This window comes from Dryobates pubescens, chromosome 17 (assembly GCF_014839835.1).
Source record: "Dryobates pubescens isolate bDryPub1 chromosome 17, bDryPub1.pri, whole genome shotgun sequence".
NCBI classification, from domain to species: Eukaryota; Metazoa; Chordata; class Aves; order Piciformes; family Picidae; genus Dryobates; species Dryobates pubescens.
This window is the reverse complement of record NC_071628.1, coordinates 21,728,086-21,752,280: the sequence shown is the minus strand read 5'-3', so window position 1 is coordinate 21,752,280 and position 24,195 is coordinate 21,728,086. Positions and strand designations below refer to the sequence as shown.

The following is a 24,195-nucleotide window of genomic DNA, read 5'->3' as shown; positions in this document are numbered from 1 at the left end:
AAGTTTTGTGTCCAGTTCTGGGCTCCCCAGTTCAGGAATCACAGGGAACTACTGGAGAGAGTCCAGCAGAGGCTACAAAGATGCTGAGGGGGCCTGGAGCATCTCTGTGAGGAGGAAAGGCTGAGAGCCCTGGGGCTGTTTAGCTTGGAGAATAGCAGGCTAAAGGAATCTTATAAATGCATATAAATATCTAAAGGGTGGAAATCATGAGGATGGGGCTGGTCTCTTCTCAGTGGTGGCCAGTGACAAGACAAGTGGCAGTGGGCACAAATAAGAAAAGAGGAGCTTTCACTTGAGCTTAAGGAGAAATTCCTTTACTTTGAGGGTGACAGAGCCCTGGATCAGGCTGCCCAAAGAGTTTGAGAGAGGTTGTGGAGTCTCCATCTCTGGAGTCATTCAAAACCCACCTGGGCACCATCCTGGGCAACCTGCTCTAGGCAAAACTGCATATGGCAGGGTGGTTGGACTGGATGATCTCCAGGGGTCACTTCCAACCCCTACCATGCTGGGATTCTTTGATTCCTGAGGTATTTGCTTTGCCAGAGGAGTGTTGTAGCAAGCTACAAGGGCTCCCCAGCATCAGCTGGTTCAAATCAAGCCCAGGCAGTCAAGCCCAAAACAGCACACACAGACATCTTAACTCCTTCCAGATTTGCCTCCTTCAGCATCTCTGGCAGTGAAATTCCCACTCCCCCCACCTCCTGCCATGCTCTTCAAAAAGATAGAGTCATCAGCTGTGGTGGTAGAGCCAAGCTCGCCTTCCTCCCTCTCAAGTTCCCCCTGCAGTTCCTGCTGAGAAGTTCATTGTTTTTCCACACCCCAGAGCTTTTAGGGAGGGAGGGGAATTACTCACAGAGGCAAGCAGGCACCCCGCACACCAGCAGTCCCCACAAAAGTGATTTTTCCTGCGGAAAAAATCCATGAATCACTGCAAAAGTCAGCCTGGCTTGAACGGAGGCACATTGCTCACCGCTGTTTGTTAAAAATAATTAATCAGCAATCTTGTTTCCTGGCTGATCTTATGAAATATGACTGATCCCAACCACTCACCGATGAATGATTGCAGGATTCGGCTGCAAGCTTCCCCTCAGCGTGCTCCGGGAGCTCCCCCCACGGCCCACGACTGTGCCACAGAGTTTGGTCGGGTCAAGTGACCCATGACTGAGGATACTGGAATCGTAAGGAATTGCTTCCTACAAGTCTCAGCTCTCATAGTTTCACTCCCAGGAGGCACTTCTGGCTCTGTCTGCTCCTGCAGACATGCTGCTCAGTGAATAATCCCACCGGAGCCAGGGAGCCCTGGAGTGATGTAGCCCTGGGCAAGGGCTGACACTGGGAGGAGGAAGCAGCACAGGAAGAGCAGGAGCCCAACATCTTCTCTGTTTTTCTCAACACTCACTCAGCCACCACCCCTACTGTGAGAAGTTGTTTTTAATATTTGGCTTTTGCAAGGGGAATTGCTGGGGACCGTGAGGTTGATTGGTTGGTCACTTATTGTGTGGGGTTTTATACTCTTTGTTATAGAATAGACCAGGTTGGAAGAGACCTTCAAGATCATTGAGTCCAACCTATCATCCAACACCACCCAATCAACTAAACCATGCAACCAAGCACCCTATCAAGTCTCTTCCTGAACATCTCCAGTGATGGTGACTCTACCACCTCCTTGGGCAGCCCATTCCAATGGGCAATCACTCTCTCTGTGTAGAACTTCCTCCTAACCTCCAGTCTAAACCTCCCCTGGTGCAGCCTGAGACTGTGTCCTCTTGTTCTGGTGCTGCTTGCCTGGGAGAAGAGACCAACCTCTGCCTGTCTACAACCCCCCTTCAGGTAGTTGTAGAGAGCAGTAAGGTCACCCCTGAGTCTCCTCTTCTCCAGGCTAAGCAACCCCAGCTCCCTCAGTCTCTCCTCATAGGGCTTATGTTCCAAGCCCCTCATCAACTTTGTTGCCCTTCTCTGGACTCGCTCCAGCAAGTCAACCTCCATCCTAAACTGAGGGGCCCAGAACTGGATACAGGACTCAAGGTGCGGCCTAACCAGTGCAGTGTACAGGGGCAGAATGACCTCCCTGCTCCTGCTGGCCACACTGTTCCTGATGCAGGCCAGGATGCCATTGGCCCTCTTAGCTGCCTGGGCACACTGCAGGCTCATGTTCAGTCTACCGTCGACCAGCACCCCCAGGTCCCTCTCAGCCTGACTGCTCTCCAGCCACTCTGACCCCAGCCTGTAGCACTGCATGGGGTTGCTGTGGCCAATGTGCAGAACCTGGCACTTGGATGTGTTAAATCTCCTGCCCTTGGACACTGCCCATCTGTCCAGCCTGTCGAGGTCCCTCTGCAAATAGGGAGAGAAAGGTGAGGTGCCAGCATGCCTGAAGACTGGCCAGGTCAAAAGTGCAGGTTTTGTCCCAGCCCTGATGGAGAAGGCTGGGAGCGTACTGGGGGAAGGTATGAATGTGTATGTTGTGTATGTATGTCTGTGCAAGTTCAACTCATGTTGTTATGGTGCACCTCTAGCAAAGCTGCTATGTGCCCAGTGCTGCTTTGCCTTTATTTTATGATAAACTGGTTGTATTGGAAATTTAGCAGTGAGCTCCTTTCTCACACCTACCAAGCCCCACAGGGCAGGCAGGTGCCAGGAAGGGCAGGGGCAGGTGAGGCTGGCATCACTCTGCATGGGCACAGTGGCTCTGACCCTGTGAGACAACCAAGCAGCAACAAATCCTTAACAAGAACTTTCTTCCCCAGAATTGTCCTTGCTGTAATTTAACTCTTTTCTCCTGACAGCACCCTCCTGTGCCCAAGAGTTCTGACACAACACAGTATAAGAGAAGCAAATTTGGATGCCCACAGTTGCAATGGTAGAAAAGAGAGAGAATTCCACGTCTTACAGCAGCATTAACTTGTCTGAGGGAAATGTTCCTGCTAATGAGGCTGTTCTGGCCTGAAATGCAGTGAGGGGTGAGAGGGCTGGTCCTGCTGCCAACTCCTGGCAGGTATAGGCAGGCATGGGAAAAGCAGCCCAGACAGCCATCACCATGGTCCCAACCTCATCTCTTTGCAGCTTACTGAAGTCTAGTTTTCCAGTGCTAGCACTTCCCCAGCCAGCTGCCTTGCATCTAGTTCTCCCTTAAAGGAGGTCATACTGCACTATAACAGCTATTGTCTCCTCTGCCTCAACTTGCCTTTGGCTTATGCAGATCTGCTGGGAGATGCCTTGACACCAGCTGCTGGTGTCAAGGCATCTCCCAGCAGATCTGCACCTGCCATCCAGTCCTAAGCCTCTGCAGAGGATTTTCTGCATCAGTGCCCACACACCGACAGGTCCCAGGGAGCCCACAGCTGGCACTGCCAGAGGGGACTGGGGACAAGGTTCTCTGTTGGTGAGTGCCAGCTGCTGAGCAGGTCACCTGGGCTGCAGCAGCTGGAGACAAAGGTAGCCATTTGTGTGCTCACCTGGAAAGGCAGGCATTCTCCTAGGCCTTGCAGAGCTGCTGAGAAACCTGCTCCTTGCCTTGTCCTCCAGAACTTGGAACATAGAACCATAGAATTGTTTTGGTTGGAAGATACCATTAAGATCAAGTCTACCCATTCTCTAACTCCACCAGTTTTGGTGCTAAACCATCTCCCTTAGCAGCACATCTCTTTTAAACACCTCCACATGTCTTTTAAACACCTCCAGGGATGGGGACCCATCCACCTCCCTGGGCAGCCTGTTCCAGTCTTTGAGAACCCTTTGAGTGAAGAAGTTTCTTCTAATGTCCAACCTAAACCTCCTCTGGTGCAACTTGAGGACATTTCCTCTCATCCTATTACTTGTTCCTAGAGAGAGGAGACTGAACCCCACCTCACTCCAAGCTCCTTTCAGGGAGCTGTAGAGAGCAATGAGATCTCCCTTAGCCTCCTCTTCTCCAGACCAAACACCTCCAGTTCCCTCAGCTGCTCCTCACCAGACCTGCTCTTCAGACCTTTCAACAACTTCACTGCCCTTCTCTGGACACACTCCAGCACCTCAATGACCTTGTAGTAAGGACCCGAAATCTGAACCCAGTATTCAAGGTGTGGCTTCCCCAGTGTTGCACACAGAGGGACAATCACTTCCCTGCTCCTGCTGGCCACACTATTCCTGACACAGGAGGTTGTTGGCCTTCTTGGCCACCTGGGCACACCCTGGCTCACCTTCAGCTGGCTGTTGACTGACACCCCCAGGTTTTTCTCTGCCAGTTTTCAGACACTGTCCCAAGCCTGGAGCGTTGCATGGGGTTGTGGTGCTCAAACACCTTTAACACCACCATACTTAAGCTACAAGGAGAAGATGTGAAGTCCTCTCTCCCTTGGTCCAGGCTTCTCCTGTGGCAGAGCCAGAGGTGAGTCAGCTTAGAGGGAGAACCAGATTCCAGGGAAATGCTTGGAGGGTGGTGCATGCAGCCAGCTGAGACTCCATCTCCGCTTTCCCAAGGATACACAGGACTACAACTGCTCTGGCACAGGCCCTCAGTGCCCAGCACATCCTGGGGCAGAGACACCTCCTCACTCCAGCACCTCATCAGCATGCCAGGCACAAGGCAACTCTCCCTGAATTCAATCCATGTATCCAAGTGGTGGCAGTAGGAAAGCTTGGAAAAATAGAGCAAGCCCAGAGAAAGGGAAGGAGGCTCAAAGCCATGAGTGAGCACAGCACAGCATCTCAGGCTGCAAAGCCAAGGCTGGCAGCATCGCTCTGGTTACCTGCATGACCTTGAGAGCCCAGGACAAACTGCAGATGAAAGGGAAAGCCTCCAGCAGCAGCTTTGCATACTGCTGGGTACAGGGAAAGTCAGGCAGGGTACAGAGGGGTGGGTAGTGCCATTTGGGTTGTGCTTCCCCAGTGATGGAACTCACCAGATGGGTCAGGTTGCTTTTACCTCTGTCTCAGCCCCTTCCCCAAAATGCAGCTCACCATCCCCAGCCTGCTTTGCACAGGGCTTTACTGGCTTTTGTTCCTACATGGGTGGGAAAGAGGTGAGCACCTCACGTCACTCCCCTCGGCCCCAGATCTCGCAGAGGGCAGCAGCAGGAGGAAGCGAAGGGCTCTGCCTGCGCTGGGTGCCGGCAGGGAGGGGCAGGCAAGCCCCTCCTCTGCCGTGCGGGAGGCACCGCCAGCACGCAGGCAGGCTCCCCGCATCGCATCACAGCCTGCGTATCTCCCGAGCTCAGAATAAATATTTAAAGGCGGAGGGAATGAAAAACCCCACCCACTCTTCTCTGCGAGCGAGTCCTCAGTCTTTGCTCTGGGATTTGAGACAGACAGAAATATGACAAAGGAGACGCAGGTTTCAGCAAATCACGGGCACATCAGAAGCGATGGCTTTCAGATGCTGGCTTTGCCGCAAGATAAATCCCCTCCCGGCCATATGCCTGACAACCTCAACAGTCCTCGGGGACTGCAGGGCTGCTCTCCCTGCAGACACGTGGGCCTGCGGCTAGCCCACCTCCTTACAGCCCCCCCTCCCACCCCAGGGAATGCCCAGCCAGTGATGGGAGCCGGGGCGTTACCCAAATCCTTTGCCAAGCCAGTTAAAGCTGCTCCTGACCCAGGGGGATGGATGTGTGCTCCCTGCTTGATGTGTCCTGTGAGCGTGCACAAGGTGATGGACTCTGCACCAGGGTGTTGGATTGGAGCTCTCAAATCCCTGTCGCAGGGCCCTGCCAGAGGAGCAAACCACGGCTTGCCTTTCTTGATGCCTCACATGAGCAGCGGCTGGGGGAAGGATGTGAGGGGACAGCTCTGCTCAGCTCCCTGCAGCCCAGTGCTGGGCCATTGCTCAGAGGCAGTGGACAGAGCAGCCACATAGAACAGGCTGTTCTGAGGATGCTTTTATTTCCAGAGAGAGCTCATTAGCTCTGGCTGTGCAAGAGTTCAGGGTTTTTTTTCCCCTCTGTTACCAAGGACTGGAAAACTCCACTGAATAACATCTCAAAGCACGAGTGGAACAAAGACAGGGCATGGGAGGAGAGCAGCAGCCAAACCAGAGATAATCAAAGCTGCTGCTGCAGCTTCACATCAGTTAGGATTCACTCACTCAGCCCCCAGCAGCCTGCTGCTTGCCAGGGCTGTCCCCAGCTCCACTCACCCCACCACTGGGGTCTTAGCCAGAGCTGGGTCTGCTCCAAGTAGGAAGGAGCTGTAAAAGAGAGTTTGAGGTAGCAAAGAATGGGATTCAAGGTCCCCTGGGAGCAGCCCACTGGATTTGATAGGAAGCCAGAAGCTCAAGTGCCTTGTGTGTCATTAGGCAAGGAGGAAAGCTCTGTCCCCGGCACGTCCTACCTTGGTGGGATGCTCAGGGGTGGGTACTCTGGCAGCAATGCCCTGCTGTGATCAGGCTGGAGCAGCCACCTCCATATGAAGCCCTGATCCTCATCTCCCATCACAGCATGGTCCAGCAGATGCTGGTACCAATGGCAGGAGATAAGCCAACACAAGAGATATGATCACAAGCCTCATTATCTCCCTAACCCTCATGCAATTCGCTTATCCCTCCCAGATCTATTCCTCCTTATCTGAATCCTCCTCCTTTTCTCTCCCATCTCTCACCCTGTGGTTGCTCTCAAAGCACTGAGGCCTCCCCAGAAGTGAGGGCGACTGCAAGGAGAGCCTGATGCCCCAGGCTGCCACTCAGCACAGCTAATGGGATAGACTGCGATTGACTGGCCCCAGCGATTTAAAGTTAATAAAACGTTAAAAGCAGCCCTATAAATCACCCATGCAGGAAGTGACCTGGACAGGAGGCCTAACGAGTTAGCAGAGGGTTTTATTTAAAAGCCATTTGTCTGAGAAGTGCAACACAAAGAGTCAAATAACTCTTCAGAAAACAGCAGTGCTGGAGCTACCAGGAGGATTAGAGCGAGCTGGATATTTATGGCTGAGGATGTCAGCCTTAACGCTGCTAACTGGTCCCTGCTTCCCCAGCTGGAGCATCCCAGCTCCAGAGGTGCAGGCAGAGAGCTCCCCAAGGCAACCAGGACAAGCCAGATCCCACCACCCAGCCTCTGACTTACATTTTTAACTCGCTGGGGCCATCTTGAAACCCTTGCAGACCTACCAAAACAGGAGTCCCGTGTCCATGCCCACCCTGCAATAGGGTGGTGACATCCACACCTTCCTCCAGGCTCCTGCTTGCCTGCACAGGGCTCACACACACACAGAGAAAGCCTGATTCTCACGCTTTACTACACACAGCTGATGCCTCTGTTTGCAAGGCAAAGCTTGAAAACAAGAGGCCCCAAAATACCAACATTCAAAACAATCCCAGGAATGGAGTTCTAGGCCTCTAAACCTGATTTCCACTCCTCAGCTATGAACACCGACTTTGTGTCTATCAGGAGAGCAATCACAGCCACTCCAGCCTCAACGAGCTCCCTGCAAACCAAGTTCTACTTCTTTAAGCTTAGAAAGCCCTTCCTGCACCGTGCAAAGAGCAGGCAAAGCTATTTCAGTGGCACAGGGGCTCAGCCCCTTCCCCAACACCCCTCCCACATCCAGCCTTTGCTCACCCACCACAGGAAGCCTCCAAAATACCCCAAAGGCCTTTTACAGTGGGAGGAAAGACAATGTGTGCTTGGGAAGCCCCCAGAGCATCGTTAAGAGGCAAATTATAGACAATTATCCTCAGAAGTACATCAGGGAAGCAGAGGCCCCAGTCTCACCCAAACCCAGCTTCTTGCCACAGCCCAGGAGCTTCTAAAAGTGCAAATTCAAAGGTGAGACACAGTCTGCAAGAGGGGTTACACGAAGAACTACCCCCCCATCTTCAGAATCACCTTTTCTCTGCAAGATAAGGGCAGTTCTTCCCCCATAAGCCAGCACCTTACTCTCTTAGCAAGCTGAGAGAGAAAGGAGTGGACTACAGACAGGCAGCTGTGCCTACTGCTTGCAGAACTGTGCCCACCTGGGCAAGGCAGGAGGTGCAACGATCCGAGAAATAAGCCTCCTTTCACTTACATTTGCTTATCACAGGCAGAAAGATGAGGTTCTTACCTTGGGAGGGATGCAAGAGGCTGGGTGTGGGCACAGCCGGTTCTTCCCCTCTTCCTGGGGGAGCAGGGAAACCTAGCAGCACCGGGGGGCAGCAGCCAGGGAGCTGCTCCAGGGGCGGCTCTGCCGGCACTGAGAGTGGCTCATGGCTCCTGGGCGCAGGGGGCTGTGGGTGGGAAGGCACAGGAGATGTTAGATTGGAAACACCTGACCTCTTCTTTGCCCCCCACCCCATCATCAGGGGAACAAGAGGAGGCAGGCAGGACCTGATTAGCTCTGGACACTAAGCAGATATAGATAGTTAAAGAGCACCACTTGAGGGACTCCTGCCAGGTGTTTCCAGAGAGTCTGACTGTGCTTCTAGTATTACTGGTGGGGAGGAAGAAAAAGCTCAAGCTTGCCTGGGCAAGCAGCCCCTCTGCCTGCACTGATGCACACAGCCAAGACTATGCAAGGGAAGACACCCCCCACCCCCAAAACCAGTGGGCCTAGCTGGGGGTCTCATGAGCCCAGGGGAACTCACTTACCCCTGCTGCCAAGTCAAGGGGTCTCTCTGCTACCTTGGAAATCCTAAGAGAAAGCAGGTCCTTGACTTACTGATTTGCAAATCCTCCTCCTGACTTCAATACTTAAAGAAAAGCAAAACTCTTCCCTGATGGAGAAGGCAGCACCTCCACCCCTCCTCTAATCAGCTTCACCTTTGCATGCAGCACTGTCCTCTCCCAGCACGGGTTTGATCTAACACATTTATTTAGCAGTCAGGTCCCCAAGGCAGAGCTCACATCCTTTTCCTGCGTCTCAAACAGGTCTGAGCAGTCAGTGTTTAACAAATTAATAATAAAGTGATGGAGCCTTGAAAAATAGACTTCTCCCATCCCCAGGAAAGGGGCTGTGCCTCCCAATTACTCCAAAGGGCATCACTTTAGACCTTGCTGAGCGAGTGGTATTTAGCTGCAGCCACCTTTTAATGGGAATGATGTGATCCTGCAAGGGCTGCAGTCAAGTGTATCAAGTCTGAAGATATCCCCACACTGCATGGTGAGAGGGCAGGGAGGAGGAGCAGCCAGCGCTCTTAGCTGAGGTGCCTCTCAGCAGCCACCTCCAACCTGAGCTCTGCCATCCTGCCCCAAGCTGCCCATTAGGCTCAGCTGTATTCAGGAGGCTTGAGGCAGACACTGGCAAATATTTGCCAAGGATTCTTCCAAATCTCCAAGCCCACCACACGCTTCCTGCTCATTTGTTTGCTGATCGTGGTCCTTGTGCTAATTTGCATATGGAGAGTGAAGAAGAGAGGACTGTGCTGTGGAGGGTAAGGCAGGAGAGGAGGATCCTGCTCCATGGGGAAGACAACTCCACCAGACCCCAATGAGGGCTACATAATCAGCAGCTGCAGCTCTGGAGCACATCAGGGGATCATGCTCAGCTCCTGATGCTGGCTGAGGAATCATTGATCACAGAAGGGTTTGCATTGAAAGGGACTTCAAAGGTCATCTAGTTCCAACCCCGTGCCATGGGCAGGGCCACCTTCCACTAGATCACGCTGCTCAAGGCCTCATCCAGCCTGACCTTGAACACCTCCAGGCAGGACACATCCACAACCTCCACAGGCAACCTGTTCCAGTGTCTCACCACCCTCACTGTGAAGAATTTCTTCTTAATATCCTGTCTAAATCTGTCCTCTTCCAGCATCCAGTGAAGTGATCTCTTGGTGAAAGCAGCACTGGGGAATGGATGACGCTGCTGGGGACAGCAAGAGCTGCACGTCAGTGGTACCTCTGAGCTGTCTGGGTGGAGATTTCCCCAGTCCCAGCTCTCTGCATGGGTCTGCTGCAAAGGGGTGGTGGGAATGCATGCTCTCCCCTTCCCCACTCCCCTGTCTTACCCCACAGAAGTTCCCACCACAGTCCCTCCCCTGGCTTCTCCTCTGATCTTGGCACCTTACCAAGCTCTAGCCCAGGCTGAGCACGCTGCTAATTAGCTGCGCTAATTAATCACAGTTTCCATTGTTTGTTCTTTTGTTCTCGCACAAACACCCGTGCTGCCCAGCATGCCAAGCTGCCATGGCATTCACAAAGTGCCAGCCAAGCTGGTGGAGCCAGATCTGGGGAACGTGGGGCACTGACCACCTGAAGCTGCTTGCCGCCACCATGGGGGCACAGAGCAGGCTGGAGCACGCATGCCACCATCCCAAGTCCCACATGTGGCCACCAGCACCACAACCTGGCTGTCTTCCTCTCTCCAGCTATGGAGGTGGCTGGCTGGCCCTTCATCAGTTGCCCCCTGAGGGAGACACCACATCCTTGCTCCCAGGTCCCAGCACACAGTCAGCTACTTGCCTGCCCGTGGCTAATCCCCTCCTGCACCCAGATCCTGCCTTTGTGCTCACCAGACAATTACGCACCCCTGATCACAAGACAATCTCCTGAAACTTCCCTCAGCCAAGGTGGGCAGTGGAAGAGTCCTCCTTCCCCAAGGTAGCCCTGGCACCCCAGATGCACAGGGGGTGGGAAGAAATCCCAGCTTTCCCTCCTTGCTGGTGCTGGCAGGATGTGCTGGGGATGAACCTGACAGACCATTACCTCTCTGCCTCCTCCCTTTTGTCAGGGCTTTGTTTAACTAGGTATTTTTAAAAAGAGGAGAGAAAAGAGGTGTTCATCCAAGGGAGCCTCTGCTGTTAAATACAGAGAAATCCAAGCCTGGAGCCCAGCAGAGGCCAAGGTTTCCAGGCTTTGACACAGCTGACAAGCCGGAGCACAATGAGAAAATGCGCACACAGAAATAGCCAGGCAGGATAAAGGATTTACTGCCTCTTTCACAGAAAAGAAAAGAATAAGCTTAAACACTCCATTTAGGAGCAAGGGGGAGGGGGGAAAAAAAAAGAAAATTGATCTGCAGGAAGAATATTTGAGCAGCAGGATTACCAGGAGGTGAAGACAAACCAAATCCTGCCTGCCCTGGGTGCAGGAGGGCATGGTGCTGCAGCAGGGCAGCAGCGTCCCCAGAGAGCTTCTCACCAAGGCTCCCCTAATCCCCAGCAGCTTCATGCAGTGAGCACGCAGCAACATGCCAGATCCCATCTCTGTGTTGCCTGTCCCCTCCAGCCCTGCCCTGGGTCAGAGCCACATTCCAGCACAGCCAGATGTTATGCCCACATCTGCACACTCTCCTGCCTGGAGCATTTCTCCTGGACCGTTCCTTGCAGCGAGATCACCCTCTTGGCTCAAATCCCTCTTCAGGGTCCATGGCCCCGGTGCCACCCACACCAGCTAATGATGCTGGAGCTTCCAGGAATTCAGACAGGCTTTTCCATGATGAGAAGGCTCTAGGCTCTTGGCTGCCCTCCATTTCATGAGGAAATTGTCTCACACCAGCACCATGGGTCCATGGCTGAATAGGCCTAATGGATGGAGAGCCAGGGACTTCAGTGAATAGCTGCCTCCTGCCATTTCCTCCATTTTGTCCTCGTTAAAAAGAATGTTCTGAGTTCCCTGAAAGTTTCTGCCAGCTTGTGATGAAAGAGAAACTCTCTGGAGGAAGAGATGGGAACCCAGTTTCTCTGATGAAAGTATCGCAGTGGGACTTTGTGGGTTTCTTTTCCTTTTGAATCATGCTAGTCAGAACAGAGCGTTGCAACCAGCCAGGCAGAAGGTCCTACCCTTTCCATGGCAGGAGACCAAGTCTCCCAGCTGGAGACTGGGATAGAACCCATCCTTGGTCCTGCTGAGAAGCAAGTTAAAAGCCAAAGCCATCATTTCTGGGCTGAAACAGTAAAAACTTCACAAACCCACTCACCCTCCAGCCTAGAAGTGCCAGAGCAGCTCAAACCACATCTCTCAAACTCCCAGATGGCCGGGAGCTGCTGGTGGATCATTTAGTCCATTGCCCCTCGGAGGACATAGTGCCTGAAGCATGCCTAACAGCTATGGTCAAGCCTGGCCTTCAACATCTTCAGCAAAGCCAACTCCACAACTTTCCTTGGCAGCTTAGGCACAGCTTAATTGCCCTGATAGTCACGCACGGAGAGATTTCTGCACAAAGCAGCTGATTTCTCAGCAGCAGCAAATGCTTGGGAAAGCTTCTCCCTGGCAAACTCTCTCTATTGTTCATCTCTTTCACATAAAATGTTCCTAATGAAGAGGGAAAGAAGGAGCTTGGCTTCTTTCAAAACAATTTGAAATATTATATTAAAAACACGCGCTGAGTGTTGACATATTTAGTGCGTTGCCTTATAGAGCAAATTGGCCGAGCTCCTTCAGAGCTTGACACCACTCAGACAGCACAGCTATGCAACTGGGAAGATACTACTGGGACAACTCTGACTTTGGGGAGCACCTCAGAGGAGCCAGATGGCCCTGACTCTGGTTTTAGTGGGAGATGAAAGCCACCAACATCAGTAAGCCTACAACGGGAGAGGTGTACAAGCACCACTCAACATGGGAATGCAAGCAGTACAGCAGGTTTCAGAGGTCTGAATTCTCCCTGACTAACCCCCACAGCTCCTCATCTCCAAAGGTATCTCCAAAAGTCTAAGGCTGGGAGGACACGGTGTGGAGATTTAGATTGGATGTCAGGAACAAGTTCTTCACCATGAGGGTAGTGGAACACTGGAAGAGGTTGCCTAGGGAGGTAATTAAAGCCCCATCCCTGGAGATATTCGAGGTTAGACTCAAAAGGACTGTGGGCAACCTGAGGATGTCTCTGCTGACTGCAAAGGGGTTTGGACTGGATGACCTTTGGAGGTCCCTTCCAACCCAAACCATTCTACAATTCTATATCCCACACCAGATTCTCCCAGTGATGGGCACCCACACTGTGGGAGCAAACTCTGCTACTCTCCTCACCACACCAAGCCCAGTCCCTTGGACAAAAAGGCAGGAAGTGTCAGCTTGGAAGATTTTGAGCTGGACACATCTGTGTTCTTCTCCATTTAAAAGCAGAAGGGAGAGACAGCCTGCCCTCAGTGTGAGCACCTGAAAAGCCAATCACTAGAATCATCACAACCTTACAATTTTTGTCCAAACTTCAAGGAAAAACACGTTCAGCATTACAGCTTCCAGAGCTCAGAGTCCTCAGACCTCAGCACTTCCCTCTGCAGGCAGAGGATTCAGCTCCCAGGTCAGGTGGCTGCCTGCAGAGGCCATCTGGGTTTTTCTCCCTACAGAGCACCTGTGCCCACCCCCTGGCATCTTTGAAATGCTCCAGGCTCGACTGCCACAACATTTTCCAGTCATTAAACTGATGCTCAGAAAACAGACAGACATAGAAAAAGCTTTTATTACAAGGCTGGTCTGTGTCCAAGAGCAGCCATGGGGCCAGCCTCAGATAGGCAACAGTGCCTTAGCAGCCTCTTGCTGGAGGCCAATGTGAGGAATGGCTCTCCATGGACTCATGGTCTGTGTCAGCTCCACATTCCTTTTGCAGGCGCAGGGGCAGGAGAAATGAGCAGGATTTCTGCACTCTGTCCTGCTATGAGGGTGCCCAGCCAAGACACTTGAGTGCTTCTGGAGATGCTGCTGGCCTTGGCAGGGACATCCCAAGGGTGACCAACATCCTCCCTCCATTTAGGGGAAGCACAGAGAAAGGAGGAGCATGCATGGAGCACGTTCAAGTGCATTTATTTGCCCCCTATCTCCATCTGCAGGGTGGGTCACTGACACAAGGTCCTGATTCCTCAGGACAGGTTGGTGCAGAATCAAAGAGCACAGCAGAGCCAACTGCTGCCCCATTTCATGATGCAACTAAATCCTCCCGAACCAGGGCACAGACTCTCAGAAATGCTGGTGTGCCCCGAGCTCTCTGACCTTCATTGATTCAGTACTGCAAGCCCTCTGGGAAGATCCAGCAATATCTCATCACTTCCACCCTCTCCAGACCCCCTTGGGTTTATGAGCACCAGCAAGTGGGTGGTGATCTCTCCCTGCAGTGAGATGCAATGGGGAAGAGGCATCACAACAGATCAGAGCAACCCAGGGCTCCACCTCATTTATATTCCCCTCCAGCCACAGCTTTCAATATGGCTGAGGGAAGCAAGGCAAGCCAAGGCCTACAGAGAATGCCTAAAGATTATTTCTCTCAGATTCCAATTTATTTTCCATCATTAATGCTTTTGAAAGCTCAACACATCCTGCAAACAGAAAGAGCACGTTAAACATGTGGGCGGTGGAGCAGCAAAAAGCGAGGCGAGCACATGCCCAGCACAGGTACCCAGCCAGCCGGGCAGACGTGGCACCAGCAGGCACCCCACTCACAGCACGGCCGAGGGAAGGGCTTTGCTGCTGGCAAGCAGCACCCTTACTACAAGTTATCCCCCACAGGGGATTTGAGCCTCTCCCCACAGCACTGGGAACACAAGAGAATCACCCCTGAAAGCTGAGGCACCGCAGCAGAGGGAAGGCAGCGCTGGATGGGGAAGGGGGGCGGGGAGGGAGGGATATGACTCTCATGAAGGATGAGAGGAGCTGGAGTCTTCTGCAATGTAGAGAAAATTGCTTTCACCAACTATCTGCAGTTTTAAAGCAATTACATCTGGGGGGAAGCTGAGAGCATATCTGAGTGCTGCACACATGGCGGGCGCGTTTTAAAATGCAAGAAAGGCGGGGGGGAACAACAACAACAACCACCCAGAAAATGCCTCCTGAAAAAGGGAAACAAAATGGATTTGATGCAGTAGGTACCAAGAGGATAAAATATTTATAATGTATGGAGGGGATGGCTCTTGGAGGCAGCCAGACAACTGGGAGCTCTGGAGAGGAGCCTGGGCAACACACTCCCACTGATGGTCCCCTTCCCCTGGAGCATGGAAAGCCCTCCTCCTCAGGAAGCCCTGATGAGGCAGCAGCTGAGCTCTGCCTGGCCCAGCAGAAACAGGGTTTGCCTTAATTAAAATACCATCCTCCCTCCGCATGGAGCGGGAGGGATGGTTACGAGCGAGCTGCTGCAGCGCCAGCATCAGGGTCAGGCCTCCATGGGTTTAAACACCTTCAGGAACACGCTGCCCTCAGATGAAACACAAAGCTGCCTTCATACTGCTATTTACAGACCTGCAGGCTAACCCAAAACCCAGCAAGCACCCCAGCACCTCCCAGGGAAGGCCTTTCCAGGATCACATCTACACTGGGGAGTCAACAGCTTTACTTGGCCCTAGATAAGAAGCCCCTTTGAGCTGTAAGAAATACTTCTGATCTCCTTCCCTGACAAGCTGTCACCTTTCACCACCGTTTTCTCCCCTCTAATTGGCCAGGATTAGGAAAGATCCCAGGCCATAAGCACATCTTCTCTAATTACCGAGGTGGCAGGGGCCAAGCTGCCCCGATGCCTGGCACTGCTGCACCGCCTGCTGCCGGCACTGCTTAGACAGCCAATTTAGCAGGCGGGTGCCCCTTTTGCTTTCTAGCCACGTGTCTTCTCCTCATCTTTATCTGCTCTGGGGACAGGTGTGGGAAGCAGAGACGTGGCACCCGCTGCTGTTGGTGACAGAGCCCCTTTTCAAAGGAGGCTGCTCCGCTGTTATTACCAACTCTCGGCCAAGTGGAATTGAGACATGAAGTAGATTTGTGCCCAAGATAATGGCATTTATTAGACAAGCTATTGAGGAGAAAACAAAAGCTAACAGTGGAGAGCCAGTAAGAGCAACGTTTAAAGAGAATCCATCAAGAATACAAAGAGGAGCAGTGTTAATAGTTGGTGCTTTCCTTCAAGGATTAGAAACCTTGAGCAGTCCCTTAACTATGCTGGCAGAGTGAAGGTGAGTGTCGTTCAGCATGAGGTGAAGAACAGCACAAAGTTGTCCACACCCTCCAACAAAGCCTCATTCAATCCCTTCCTTCATGGCCAGACTTGGCTGGGCATCTCTGCCCAGGGTGGCAGCCCTCAGCTCTCCCACAGCCCTTCTCCCTGCTTATATTAAACATCCTGTGATACCCCCAGCATAGAATGGAATGGAATGGAATGGAATGGAATGGAATGGAATAGAATAGAATAGAATAGAATAGAATAGAATAGAATAGAATAGAATTAACCAGGTTGGAAGAGACCTTTGAGATCATCAAGTCCAACCTCTCATCCAACATCATCTAATAACTAAACCATACCTAGGCCATATTCCCTTTCTAGGCACAAGGATATCATACTCCAGAGTGAAGATCCTGGGATGGCTGCTTCAGTCCCTGTTGTGGCACCCCATAGCCTGACCACAGCAGGATGAGGAGGGATGGATAATTTAGTCTCTGCACCCCCTTGGAATGCCTTGAAAATCATGGATCCATCTAGACTTTCCTACTGGACACCATTCTCTTCTCTCCTTATCAAAGGAGGTGTGTTCCTGCCAAATCTTTAATTAAAAGGAAAAAAATGTCTTTTTACTGGGGGGAAAAAAAAAAGTCTCACAAAGGATCTTCCCTTGCATGCTGGTTCACCACCAGCCAGCCTGAACCCACAGTGAGATTAGCTGGAGTCTGGTACAGTGCTTACACTCTAAGCCCCAGCAAAGGTTGGTTTTGGCAAAACACAGCAGCACAAGGCTGCTAAACGATTGTTGGTCTAAGTCCTTAGCAACTTATTCCTTCATCTTTCCAGCCCAGGTAAACAGCAGAGGAAGCCCCCAAATCCCCAGCCTCAAGGCCAGCACATGAGGATAGTTACTTTCACACCCTGATCTCTTCTTCCTAACCCTCCTCTCCCTCTATAGGATGATGCTCGAGGGCCAGGCTGGGGCAAGAGCCCTTGGTGCAGGGTGACGTAGTGGAGAGGGAGTGAAGGTGGGAGCACAAGGGCAGCCCTGCAGCCCAGCAGCTCCTGAGAAATGTATTGCTTGTGACACATTGTCAAAGTGAGATGCGCCTCATTAGTCAGAGCTGAAGCAAATGAAAGGGCTCCTTAGCCAATTAAAAAAATACATCAGGGATGCTCCACAAGGCTTCCCACCTCCCCTTCAGCCCCACTGGCAAGTGGGAAACCAAGGCAAGATGTAGCACAGACCCGAGTCACAGGTTCTCCCCTTCACCGGGGTGCTGAATCCCCCATTGGTAGCAAGCGGCAGTGGCCAGGAGCGGCCAGCAACCGTCGCACAGCCAGCTGGAAAAAGCACAGAGCTCGAGGAGCCACGCCTGAGACTCACAGAGTTTGAAAATGAGAGGTTTGCTTTCACAGCTCCTGGAGCGTTTTGTTTCCCAACTCTTGAAACAGAGCCCATTGACTCTCCTGAGTGGCATTCTCAGCTTAAAAAAAAACCAAACCTCTATTTTTAACAGACTTTTCCTCTTTAAATGACGTGGGTTTCCTTTGTGGGTTAAGTTGGGCTGGCACATGCCTGTTTCTGTTGGGGTTTGGGGGTATTTTTTTCTTCCTCTGTTGTGTTTTTTTTAACTCCAATATTTATCAGCCTTCGGTGCAGAGAGCACTACAACTTTTCTCCGGCTTGGCAGCCAGGCTGACCCTCTGGAGCTGTACATTATCATAGAATTGTCAGGGTTAGAAGGGACCTCAAAGATCAGCCAGTTCCAAACCCCCTGCCATGGGCAGGGACACCTCACGCTACATGAGGCTGCTCACAGCCGCATCCAGCCTAGCCTTAAAAACCTCCAGGGGTGAGGCTTCCGCCACCTCCCTGGGCAACCTGTTCCAGTGTTTCACCACCCTGATGGTGAAGAACTTCTTTCTTCCTAACATCCAATCTGAATCTACCCATTTCTAGTTTTGCTCTGTTGCCCTCCTTCACCCCAGCCTCCTCGTGCTACAGGCCATCAGCACCCTGGGGTGAGCCCATCCCAGATCCCAGACACATGGTGGATAAAGGGGTGCTCACAAGCATGAATGAGCATGAATGAGCATGAATGTGTGGACTGTGCCCTCCAGATATAGCCAGACAAAGCCTCCTAGCACTTGCAGCAGGGGCAAGGTGAACACAGGCAAAACAGGCAGAGGGGCCATTTTGATGCCAGCATTTTGATGCCAGCAGAGTATTGGTTTCCCTGTCTCAAGCCAGACTGAAACTCTGTCTCTGCTGCTCCCAGCCAGGGAGCAGCAGCTCCGGGGACAAAGCAGCGTTCTTGTCGTGGCCAGTTGTGGGGCTCCCTGCCTCATGGCTCCCTGGGCACACAGATACCCCTCCATGCCCTTGGCCCAGCCCCACACAGGCTGGACCCAGCCCAGCAGCTTTTCCCTGAATTAAACAATAAACAAGGAGCTGTCGCAGCTTTCCCTTACGCTGCAGTTCCTTATTAATCCCCACAGTAAACACAAAGGGTGGGGGGAAAATAAAACACAACTAACCCCAAAGGGATGCTTTCTGTTTAAAGATACAAATGGATGCTAAAAGCAGACAAAGGAGCCTGAGCAAATGCACGGCAGAAGGAGTGGGGAGCAGCCCATGAGCCCTGGCAAAGGAGGGAAGAGCAGCAGGGCTCCTGCCATCCATGCCAGGGAGCCATCACTGGCACCCAGGAGCCATCAGCTTCATGGGAAGGCTGCGGGGTGGCTTGGGCTGCACCATCCTGCCCCCCTTGCAGGGCCTGTCACCCTGGCCAGGGCTCTCAGAGGAGAGGCACCTCCTCACCACCAGCACACACACCCCAGCCCACACCCACTTTCTTCTCCCATCAGGTCCCCAAGGCTGAGCAGGTCAGTGGTTCCAGCAGCAGGAGTGGAGTGCAGCACCCCAGGCTCAGGGGATTGACTGAGAGCAGCAAAATCACAATTGTTCACCTGGGTACAGGCCAGGACACTGCAACTAACCCCCTGTGCCCAGTGAGTAATGCGGCACGACACTGCTTTAATGAGAAATGGTCATTTGAAGCTCTCACCAGCAGATTTCCCTCTCTCTATCCACTGTAGCTGCTTCCCATGCAGCGCACCCAGCTAATTAATTACAGAGCACAATCCAATCAGTCAGACCATCTTATTGCAGTTAAAGGTGTTTAAGAGATAATGCCATGAGGCTCCAGCTGGACTGGCCTGACCCCAGCCTTCAACCCCGCTGGGGTACTCAGGAGCTGCCACTGCTCCCACCAACATCCCAGCTCCAAACATGCTGAAAAATCCCTTCAGATGCTTTCACTTCTCCCTGTCTGCTGGGTTTATGAGTCTTTGGTGACTTCAATGAGACCTCTGCTGTCCCCTTCCACTCACACCTTGCCCCGGGGCAGCCCAGGCTTGCTGCTGCCTGCAGAGGACACATCAGCCTGGCTCCACACAAGTGCAGGTAAAGGAAATGCCACCTGCCTTACTTCTGCCTGCTCCAAGTTTGCTTTCAGTATGGCAGAAGGACAGATTTGAAGGCCAGATGCCAGCCTGTCTTCTCCTCACTGCTGTCAACACATGCCCCACATATGGTCAGCTGTGGCAGAGGCTGCCTCGAGGTGTTGCACACCACTGACGCTGATATGCCAGGGCAGCCTGATTGCTTCCCACCTTGCTGTACAGCTCTGTTCCACTTTCCCTGATGGTCCTCCAAGAACTGGGAGGTGATGGCCGCTGCTCAGCAGCAGAGACTGGCCTTGCTGGGGGTGGGCTTTGATGACAAGTGAAGATGGAAGGGTGACTAAAACAATGGGATGCTGGACAACCAGCCCCTTTACAGCTGTAATTGTTGGCTTTGATGTGCTGATCTCCATATGGGATGTTCTCAGCTTTGCAGGGATTTTTTGAATCTCCTCCCCAGGCCAGAAGTGTGGGATTTCAACCAAAACCCTAAGTGCTGAGGAGGTAGAAGTTATCAGACTCCTTTGACAAATGTGAGGGCTTGCATTAGCTCAGCCCATTTGGCCCTGGATCAAGCAGTGTCCCTCCCACCAGCCCTGGCAGGGGTTCATTCAGTGGGTACGCTTGGTATGTCACACAGCGCTTTTTCCTTATACACACCCATCTGAGGCCCAATCCTGACCATGAATCACCCTGCTGGTTCCCAAGCTTCTCACTGCAATGGTATTAAAGGAAAAAAAAACAACATGGCAGCAGATCCTGAGTGCCCCTGCAAAGTCTCGGAGTGTTTCCATTGCTGTGTGCCAGCTGCGCTCCCAGCCACCTTCTGTGCGATGCTGAAAGCAGCTGGTTCTGTGATTTACTGATCCTACCCTTGGTTAATTTTGCCTACCTGGGGTGAGGATAAGCTCTTGGATTTGCAAACATTTTGAGGATTGTGGGTTTAATTTATTCTTCCCCCCCCCCCCTCATTGTGTGTATCAAAAGCTCTTAATGCCTTGATCCCCAGCCCAAAGTCAAGGCAGGGGATATATATCAAGTCGAAATATGTTCTTGTTACAGGTGGCATCAAAAGCTTGTTGCAGTTGAAATGAGTGAGGGTTCTGCTGTCATTTGGTCCTGCTTGACCTCCAAGGAGAGGTGAAGAAGAGTCCTCACTCAAACCTCCAAAATGCCTTTTGTCAGGGACTTGGGCAACACAGCAAACACGGCAAGGGACATAAAGCTTCTTCTCAGAGCTGTCTTCAGCCAAGCCAGCCTTGGCCAGATATCCATCTGTCTTGCATCAGAACCAGCACCAGGCAGGCCACAGTGCTCAGCACCAGGAGCACCAGTAAGGTTGGCACCCAAACAACAACCTACAAGTTTTGCTAATGCAGGTATGTGAAGGAGGGCTGTGACTCCGGCAGGACGGAAGCAGGGCTGCAAGCAAACGGCTGTGTTCACCGAGCACAGATGGAAAGGTGACAGCTAATAACTGGGTCTTCCTGAAAACACTGTGTCTGGGCACCTCCAAAACTCACCCTCTTTCAAGGATGTTTTCTGAACATCTCCTTACAGCATCAGCAACAGACACCAGCAATTAGCAAGAAGAGCCAGAATTGACAGTGGTTGGTATGAATGAGACAGCACCAACCCCAGACCTCTAACACCAGCTGCTGGTACACATCGGTGGGAGCTGCACAAAGGGTTGGCTTGCCCCATCCAGCACTGAACTGAAATGCAGCTAAGTCATTATCTTGGACCCTAAACCAAGGACCATAACATCAATAACAACACAACACCACAGCTTCATTCAGAAAAGCAACATCACCACCTCCTCAGATGCACATCCCCTCCAATGAGCCAGCAGAGATGGGGCACACATTTTCTTTCCAACATCTGCCCTACACAGCCCTGGGAATGCTGAGGCATGAAGACAGAGGAGAGCTCAGCACATCTGGATGAACAATCAGATTAAATATTTCCTGGTGCATCCCAGACTAACACGTTACAGGGTATGGCTGCAGAGAGGCCTCATTTTGTGGTAGCAATATGTCCACAGTGGGATGGCACAGCTGGAGGACCATATGGAGGAACTTCTGCTCTCCAAAACACATCCAGCTCCAGGGGCCAACGGGTGTGGCATGGGCTGGACAGCAGAGAAGGAGACAGATGCATCCATGCATCCCAGCACTGCAGCCCTGGCAGGGTGGGGACATCCCCTGTGGGTGCTGTGCTCCCCTGCCACAACTGTCTGGAGAGGGAAGAGGTTTTTCTGCATGGAGACAGAGAAATAAAAATCTTCAAATGCTTATCTTGAGAGCTCCTGTAAAGCAAATCAGTGATTTTGGCAGGTGGAAGGAGAAGAAGCTGTTCAATAAACCCTCAGGCCATACCACCTTACATGCCCAGAAGACAGCTCCAGAGTGCCCTGGTTCTGGAGGCAGTTCCCTGGTTCTTGGCTCACCAGGCACCCCACACAACAGGGCACATCTCCTGATGGTCCCACAAGGACTCCCTTGGGGACTGACTAAAAAGATAAGCAGAAATGAAGTGATGCTGGAAAACTGTCAGCCCCTCAGAGGACAGCACTGTCTTGAGGTTGTGCTACTAGCCCAGAACACTTACTCTGCACCAAGATCCCAGAGCAACACACCAGAGAAAGTTCTTAGCCTTCAGCATCCATCTTCCCTTTGCCACAGCTGTAGCAACAGGATCGCTGCTGGAGCCTGCACTGTCCCATTTTCTGCACCCTGATGTGAACCCTTCTGAGGAGCCACCAATTAAACCACTGAACTGCTTGCAGCTCAGCCTCCCATGCATGAAAACGTCCTGTTATTTCACACCTGCTAAGAGCTGTGTCCCAGCAGATTTATCTTGAACTGACACTTGAGGATAATTAAACCCCTCTCTCTCTCCTTGGTTAGCAGCGCAGCAGATAAAAGGAGAGCCCTGAGGCTCTCCAGTCGCTGTTGCAGTGGGTTGATCCTGTACAAGTCAAGGAACATGAGACGAGACTCAGTTTCTAAACAGAGACATGGGCTGGGGGGGGCAAGGGGACAGCTTTGCAATTCACCCTAGTTTGGCAGGGAAGATGAGCAAGATGTAAGGCTCATGCAAGCAGCTTCCCTAGCAGGGCAGATCAGCTGATGAATGGAGGGTTGGGATTGCATCGAAGCCCCCTTGCCATCTATCATTGAGCCTTGGTCCCTAGCGGTCCAGCCATGATGGCCCAAGCACCCTTTTCCCCTGCTCCAAGCTGCCCAAGGGAGGGACTGGCTTTCATTGCACGTACCACTACTGGCAGCACTGGGCTCCAGTTATCCCCTGGAGTCAGCCCAAAGTTAGCTAGTTTGGGGGAGTGGATGGCAAGGTGGGCACGCAGCCAGCCTGCCCGCAGCCCCGCGCCAACCTTTGCCCGTCTCCCGTGCGTGCTGCCTGAGGTTACTGGATGCATCGAACCTCAAAGCCGAGCTTCGATCGCGGCGGGTTTGAGGTTGGCTCTGAGCAGCTGCCATCACTCCGGGCTGGGCCTCCAGCAGCTCGGGCACTGGGCTGACAGCTGGGGGTGTCGAGAGCCTGGTGACCCCCACCTGCCCCAAAGAGCCTTTGGAGACCCTTCCCTGCGAGGGAGCCTGGTCCCACTTTGCCGAGTGATGCTCTGAGGAGCTGCAAGTCTCCAGAGAGCTTCTCCCCGCTTCCTCGGAGGGATGGATGCCAACGCACACACACACACCCCGCAAATCCCCATCCCCATACCAGTTACCTCCGAAGGTTCGGGCGACGGTAGGGCGAGACGCGCCGCTCTGCAGCTGGATTCGGCTCCGCGGGGCTCGGCGCATCCTCCGCCGTTCGATCGGGTTCCTTCGCCCCGTTTTCCCGCTTTTCTCTCCGTTTAGCTCCGCTCTCCCCCGCTACGGCTGTCCCCCGACCCCGCTCCAACGGCAGCGGCGGGGGCGAGCGCATACCCCGGGGCTTACGGCTGCTGCCGGTTTCAAGGCTCCGGGCTCGCAGCCGCGGTACCGGGAACCTCCCGCAGCAGCAGCAGCAGCAGCAGCAGCAGCAGCCGCCGCCGTACCAAAGTGCCCCGCCCGCCTCCCGCCCTCCTCGCTTTCCTCTGCGCCCAGCCCGGTGACAAATCATGGCTGGGATTGCTTTAAAGGCAGAGCGCTCGGATAAGCAGCCTAGGTAAGGGGGTGCTGCTTAGCACTCACCCCTACCACCCTCTGGGGTTGTTGGTCAGTCCCCCCCCCCAGTCTCCTTTGGGTGCTGGGTATGTGATGTGGCTAAGTCCCGACAGCTCGATGCACTGATGCATTTGAAGCCATCGGTGCTTCAAGCTGTTGGAGCTCAGCCATGCCCTCCAGTGCAGCCCTCACAAAGCAAAACACCAAGAGACTGCTCCCACAGCAACCTAGCAAACAACCCAAGGTCAGTATAAAACCTTGGATCCCTAAGGAAAAAAGGAGCTGGTTGTGGCTGGGGCAGATTATCTGCTGCCCTGCAGCTTCCCAGTGAACCACAGTACTGCCCCAGTCAGAGGACGCTAAGACAAGCTGCCCCCCAGGCAACACAAGCAGCCTGTGCTTTGCTAGAAGGGGCAGTCCAAGGGAAATTTTATCCATATGGTACCTCAGGAGAGTCTGAAGGAAGCCATAGGCTTTCTTGGTACTAAAAATCCCACCTGGAGACTCTGTAGTGCCTGGCAGCCCAGCTTGCCCATGGAGGAAGGTCCTCTCCTCACTCCTCACTGCACCTCATACCCAGATAACACCCATGGCCTTGCAAGAGCATCCTCAACCATTTCTCTGCAAGATAAATTTACCCAATGTCCTGTTCACAAGCCTCTACACCCAGCATGGGCCACCCAGCACAGCAGCTATGCCAGAGTTCCCTCCTTGAGCAGCCCTTGCCCCGCCTGCAGCCCTCCTTTAATGTTCATGCATAAAACCCATTGCTACGGGGTGCTTGGGATGCTCTGTTGCAGAATTGCAGGATGATTGA

The 24,195-nt window shown here is 52.8% G+C and overlaps 1 protein-coding gene across 1 annotated transcript in view; it reads right to left on the bottom strand.

The window, feature by feature from the left end:
• LINGO1 (leucine rich repeat and Ig domain containing 1) overlaps window positions 1–8,100 on the bottom strand; it is a 171,057-nt gene extending 162,957 nt beyond the window's left edge. The window contains exon 1 of the mRNA XM_054168748.1: window positions 8,017–8,100. The gene's annotated coding sequence lies outside the window, so the exon portion shown is untranslated. The remainder of the gene's footprint in view (window positions 1–8,016) is intronic.
• Between the last annotated feature and the right edge of the window lie 16,095 nt (window positions 8,101–24,195).